Here is a 7,024-nt window from a genome sequence, read left to right on the forward strand (position 1 = left end):
TCATTTTTTTCAAGGTCTCATTCACAATTTCATTATACATGTTTGTTAGGCTGGTACAAAACCCTTGTGAATAATAAGGGCCACTTGTTCTCTTAATCATGACTGTTTCTGTTTCCAACATATTTTGAAAAGTATTTACATACCTCAAACAGTTCTTAGAAGAAGCATGGAAAAATACATATTAATCTTGTAGTTTTTTTCTGAAGTTGTTTAATTTTACATTTTCCTTCTAGTTTGTCGTGCTGGATTTTACGGCACAAACTGTCAGTTCAAATGCCAAAAGTGTAAAAATGACCTTCCCTGCAATCCTATCACTGGCAGATGTATAGCTCCTACCCTAACCAAGTGTAGCTTAGACTCTCCAGATCCAAAGTGTGCTGAACAAGGTAAAATATACTACTGCTTCTTAACACTTTGATAGCTTTTTGCTCTCCCATTTTTCTTGTCTTTTTTAAAATACTCAATTTGTTTTTATTTTTCTCAATTTGTATATAGAAGTCACCCTTATTCTCTTAAATTGACTACTTATTACTGTCTCTCCAACTCCTCTATCTCCCTTTTAAAATATGTAATTTATCTCAGTCTTAGATATCAGAGTTATTAAATGACAACAGAAATTGCAGTAAGCATGCCACTGTCTACCTGTAATATCAGATAATGGAATCAACTGACCTAAAGGATTGTAAGGATCACAGAGAAACATTTGCAACTGCTGTAGGGGTGTTATAATTATTACATTTAGGGTGATACATTCAGGTTAGAAATCCATTGTTTTATTAATCAAATTTATTAATCAAACTTGTAAGACCGCCCATCTATTCTTCCCCTACCGTACACACTCATATCCCATGCCTGATATATCTCCTTTTCTGTGCTGTAGTTTTAAAAATATCCTACTATTCAGATCAATTGTCATGCAGAATCTACTAGAAAACAATTAAAACTTCTTTAGCTTATCAGTAAAAAATTGCCTTCTAAATAACTAAATCAAAACTTTTATTAATGTTAATGTTCAGTTATATTATCACATATGAGGTTAATATATTAAGGGTATTTGTGACTTAGAGGGGGCACACATTTATGCAAGCAAGAAGAGAAAATCAGACAATGTTATTAATGTCAGTTTTCAGTTTATTGGGGTATGAGTGTACAGTGCCAAGGATAATATTCCTACTTGAATAATGGGAAAAAATGGAAGATACAAGAGATCGAAAGTACAGTATGTCGCTGCTTAATTTCCAGGGACGATAAATTTGAATTTTCCTTTACTAGAAAATTTACCAAAGATCCTTTTACAGTAGAGGAAGTATTGTCCAATATCTCAGTTTACTTAACAACAGAATCATACCTTCAACAGCTATTTAAAAAAAAAATTCTGAGAGAATTCATCTTAGTGAACGAGCCTTAGTTTTATGGTTGGTTTGATGCAATGGGTTCTGTCCCTAGGATAGGTGCTGTTGGGCTTGACTTTTGTTTGCTTAGTAGTGAAACAGGAGTTGAACTCTTTTTTTTAAAAATTTGAGTATGTCCAAGTCTGTGTATCCTTTATTTATGTATTTATTTATGCAATTTATAGACTGCCTAACTCCCAACAACTCTAGGCGGCCTAACATTGAAAAGCAAGAAAAATACAAAAAACGAAGAATTCATAAGCAGCCCAAAGACAAACATATAAGCCAACACCCCCCGCCCCATCCAACAGGACCTCAGCCCTTCCCCAAAGCCTAGGAGAATAGCTGGGTCTTTAATAGTTGCCTGAAGATCATTACGGTGGGAGCCATCCTGATCTCTGGGTGAATCTCATTCCAGAGGGCAGGCATCACCACAGAAAAGCATGCTTCTTGGGTCCCACTAGATGACACTGCTTAATTAATCCACCCAAAGTATGCCCATTCTGCCCAAACACATCAGAGAGACAGAAACAACTAGAGTCAGGCAATCCTTCAAATAACTAGGCCTTATGCCTTGAAATGATTTATAGGTAGTAACCAGCACCTTGCAGACAAGCAGTGCAGCTCACAGAACAGTGGAGTCACATAGGCATAATGAGGCATGCCCGTCATTGCCCACACTGCTGCATTCTGGATCAATTATAGCTTCCAAGTGGGCTTTAAGCATAACCCCATGTAGGGTACATTACAATAATCCATTTGTGGGGTGACTAAAGTATAAGAGAGCCAGTTTGGTCTAGTGGTTGAGGCAACAGGCTAGAAACCAGGAGACTGAGAGTTCTAGTCTTGCCTTAGGCATGAAAAGCTGGCTGGATGACCTTGGGCCAGTCACTCTCTCTCAGCCCAACTCACCTCATAGGGTTGTTGTTGTGGGGAAAATAGGAGGAGGAAGGAGTGTTAGGTATGCTCACTGCCTTGAGTTATTTATAAAAATAATAAAGGCAGGATAGTAAAAAAATAAAATAAAAATAAGTGAGCATCTGAAAGGTCTCCTGGTCCAGGAAAGGATGCAACCTGAGCATTAGGGATAAACCTGTGGAAAGGCCCTCTTAGCCACAGTGGCCACCTGTTCTTTCAACAGGGGATGTTAGTTCAAGACAACCCCAAAATTGTGTACCAATCTTGAAATATATTCTTGTTTGACCTATGTTTCCTCATGGACACATTCATATGGCCATGCGAGGGATTGCTTCATTACAGCTACTTTTTTTTTAAAGTTTTTACAGGCTTATGCCCCAAAAAACCTCAGTGGTACTATTTTTCCAAATCATGTTATTATGTGGAAAACATCAAAAAAGATACATGGGACAATGCAAGGATTGCTTGCCAAGGATTTAAGAAAGCAGACTTAGTTAAAATTACAAGCAGCCGTGAAAAGGTATCATTATTGTTTTTACTGTTTTCATATTGTGAGTTAAATTTGATTTTGTGAGGTTTTTTTGGGGGGGGAATAATAAATTAACAGTATATCAAGACTAACTATATGTCCTAGCACTGTGCATGCTACAAAAATATTTGGGAAGAAATGCATTGGGTCTAGCATAAAAACAGCTTTTCTCTGCTACTAATCTTTCTTTCCTATTTCTTCTTCTTATTATTATTATTATCATAATTATTGTATTGTATTGTATTGTATTGTATTGTATTGTATTGTATTGTCTATACTTTTGGGTTTTTTTTACCCAGAGTCAGTTCAGAGTTGGGGGGTGCCTAAATTGAATAAATTAAATTAAATTAAATTAATCAGATGCCAGGTCTTTTTTCATGCTTCTACGTAACCTTGAAAAAGGTTGTGGCTGGTTTGATGAAGCAGCTGCATCTTTTTTCAGGCTCCTTTTTATTGTACGACTAGCAGAGATGTGCTGCTCTGACACAGGGTCTGAATCATTTCTTTCAAATACGACTTCCACTTTATTTAGTTCCTGATATTTTGCCTGCTTCAGAAATCAATAATCACCAATATATCAGGTACTAGGGGGAAAAAAAGAAATAAATAATCTGCATATAAAAATCAACCAACATATTTAGTTTCTATGTTCCATTCCAGAATCTTGTTCCTTTTTTTTGCCCCCCCCACCCCCAGTGTTAAAATCGCATGTTAAAAAAGCTTTTCCTTGCCATGAATATAATCAATAGGTACAATATTATTATGATTACAGTGTGGTAGTTTGGTCTAGCAGTTAAGGTTCTGGGCTAGAAACCAGGAGACTGAGAGTTCTAGTCCCACCTTAGGCATAAAAGCCAGCTAGATGACCTTGGGCCAGTTACTCTCTCTCAGCCCAGCTCGCCTCACAGGGTTGTTGTGGGGAAAATAGGAGGAGGAAGAAGTATTAGGTATGTTTGCCGCCTTGAGTTATTTATAAAAATAATAGAGGCGGGATAAAAATTAAATAAATAAATAAATGACCATCAAGCGTCAATTGATAGCACTAACCCTAACTCTAACCCATTTGTTAGATGTAGGGTTAGTGCTATCAATCAATGCTTGACAGTATTATAGCACATTGGTTGAAATTACTGTTCTTTCCCACAGGTTTGAGTTCTTTCCTTACTGAGGACAATTATAAATCAGTATGGCCCAGGATTATTTCACAAAAACTGCAACATCTTGGCTTCTCCAGGGAGATGTTCCTAATAATGGGCTATGACTGTACACTTAGTGCATTTAAACAACGTATCAAAGCCCAACAGGAACCGTCTGCTCTATTTAAGAACGTTTTCCTGAGCAGGCAACCCATTTTTAGAAACCAGCGAGGTATTTACATTATATAACTGTCTCCGAATTCCGAAGTGCATTAACTCTGGCACGTTGCAGTGCTCTTCCCACAACAGTTTTGGAGGGCCAATACAAAAATGTTCCATGTGAGCTGAGATTGTGTCCCTGTGGACAAGGCTATTGAAACTTACTTTGTTTGTAATTTTGGTCTGTGACCATAGTAAAATATTGATTGATAACTCATTTGGTGTAGAAAAAGTGCAAGTCAGCTGAAATAAACAAATGTAATTGATTGGTGCACAAAACCTACTGGTGGGCAAAAAAGGAACAAGAGCCCCATTCTGTCTCTTATTTCAGTTTATTTACATGTTAAATTTATATCCTGCCTTTCCTCCAGGAGCTCAGAATATTTAATTTTTCCAATGTAACAAAATCTCACATACTGTTTCACCAGTCTTTTATGATTATTATTAGTAATCTACTAATTTCATCACAGCTTTCCAACTAAAATGATTATATAAATAATTATTGGGGTTGATAAACATCACAGCTAATGGGGAAAAACCAAGCAACTGGAATGTCATGACACAATTTTTTTCCTATTTCTTCTTCATTAATTTATAATATATTTTTCACCAAAGATGATTTCCAATAACTGTGTGAATCTACATGTTGTCTTTTAGCATTTCTAGTAAATAAATGAATTCAGTGTATTTTTCATAGCAACTTTGTCAGATTTTCCCTAATTGATTTGATGTGCTACCCCAGGAATGGGTACAGCTGGCAAAACAGACAAAGTTGATGAAAAGGACTCTCTAATCCTAGTTGTTAGTTGTATATTGTGTAATTCTGACATGACTGACAGTAAGTTTCAAAGGACGCCCTGCTTGTAAGTATCACTGCAGCTAACATTGCTGGTAGTAATATAATAGTGCCAGTATTGTTAAATTCATTTTAAATGGGTGTATGTATAGGCAAGGCCTTGGGCATGTCATATGTGGATTATATCATTGGAGAATAGATATTGCAGATTGGTTGATTTATCATTTATCAATCAATCAATCAATCAAATTTCTTGAATTGGAGCTTCTTTTTTAGAATAACAGAATTTTATGTTGGACATAAATTTTCATTCTTGCTCCAATATAGACTTTAGTAATTTCCCTCTAGTTACATATTAATTTTAAAAGGACAGATGGGATAAATTTGTTTGGGCGGAGGTCAGTTGTTATTTAAAGCAAACTTTCTATTCTAGACTCATGTTAATGAATAGTTCACATGAGTGTTTCATTTTCAGATGTGGGTACAGTATAAAGGAGATGACAGCTGGATTGGTTTGACCTTCTACAAGCGATCATGTCAGTATCTTTGGACAGATAACTCATCTTCAGTTTTTCAAAATGCATGGTGAGTGTTTCTGAAATAAACCAGTCTGGTTGTTATCTGTCAGGGTTCAGAGCTTAAGCAGAATGTAACTGTCTAACAAAAAGAAACTTACTGATCTGTCAACTTTTCTACTCATCCCTTGTGCAGCTACATAAAATTTAATCATTGTGAATTGCCCTTTTTGTAGTAGTAAAATGCTTGAAATAAAGTGGTAGAATAAGTAAAACATGTACTTATTTTCAGAAATTTGGTAGAGGATCTTTTGCTGTCAATAAGTCTATTGCTTCGTCAAGTTTCAAAAGCCAGAATGGCCTTGCTCAGTTAATCATAATGCATTTTAATAAGAAAAAATATAATATAGTAAAACAAGCATTTTCCCTGCCTGGGATGTCCTTTACTTTTTTTTCCCTGCAGAATGAGAAATCAAATCAGAACATTTCTAACTAGTTTTCCATTCTGGCCAAACTGAGAAACTAGTTATCAACTGTGTAACTACCAAGAATATTAAACCAACTTCAAACTGTAGTTTAAATATCTTGGTTTGTTACAGAGTTAGTAACTGCCCTAGTAAGATTAAATTAATCTGATTACTCTTCTTATAAAAGAAGATTGAACTATAGTACAATAAGCGAAGGCATGTTCATATGTGTCATGAATAAGGATGGCGAGCAGGGGGCTCCCATCCAGACTGTTAAGCGCATGCGTAGCACTGAGGAATTGGTCAGCCATTCAAAGAGACACAGATCGGGACCGCCTTAACCTTTGGGGTTTATATGGCTGGGTTTTTCCCACGCTTCTTCAGTTTGTTAGGATTCCTGTTATGTACAAGCAATAAAACATTAGAGACCAGTTCCTTGTCTCAGCGTGGTTCCTGGCAATTAGGACAATATGCTAGGTATATGTGATAAATGGAAGTGGGCCAAGTGACCTTCAGAAACAGAAATGACAGGTTCGAATAGCTGTTTTTTGGTGGAGCTTCAGAACTTTTGAGTGTTCTATGAGGGATGTTACTGTTCATTGAGCCAGGTTGATCTCTCACTAATCTTAGATTTGTGTTTGAAGATCATCACCGAACTTATTTTATATTATTAACTGTGATAGGACTTAAGAGTAGAGTTACGTTTTAAGATAGCTTTTCTTCCTGACAGGGTGATTAGGCGAAATAGAAAATACATACCTTCTGATTATGATTGTGGAGTTGCTTTCAAAAATTATCTTTCTGTGGTAGATTGTTCCCATCAAAGAAAATGGGTCTGCAAAAGAGAAGAAGGTAAATGAAATAATTCATCATAGTTTATCTTTCAAAAAGCAGATGGACGACTTCATGCTGACTGTAAATTATTGTTCTTCATGGAAATTAAAGTGGTATATAATTCTGTTATGTCTTGTGGTATGTATAGCTTATAGTGGTTACTTTCACTGATTAAACAATTTTTGGTAGGGATTCAAAGCATAGGTTACCTGTTTGGGG

At 36.0% G+C, this 7,024-nt stretch overlaps 1 long non-coding RNA gene across 1 annotated transcript; it reads left to right on the plus strand.

Annotated features, from left to right (window-relative positions):
• The first annotated feature begins 2,680 nt into the window (after positions 1-2,680).
• LOC134492296 (uncharacterized) lies at positions 2,681-6,820 on the plus strand. The gene is made up of 3 exons (XR_010067421.1): positions 2,681-2,829; positions 5,465-5,574; positions 6,702-6,820. It is a non-coding gene; the product is annotated as an uncharacterized LOC134492296 (long non-coding RNA).
• The last annotated feature ends 204 nt before the right edge of the window (positions 6,821-7,024 follow it).

The sequence above is a fragment of the Candoia aspera genome, chromosome 2 (assembly GCF_035149785.1).
Source record: "Candoia aspera isolate rCanAsp1 chromosome 2, rCanAsp1.hap2, whole genome shotgun sequence".
Lineage (NCBI taxonomy): Eukaryota > Metazoa > Chordata > Lepidosauria > Squamata > Boidae > Candoia > Candoia aspera.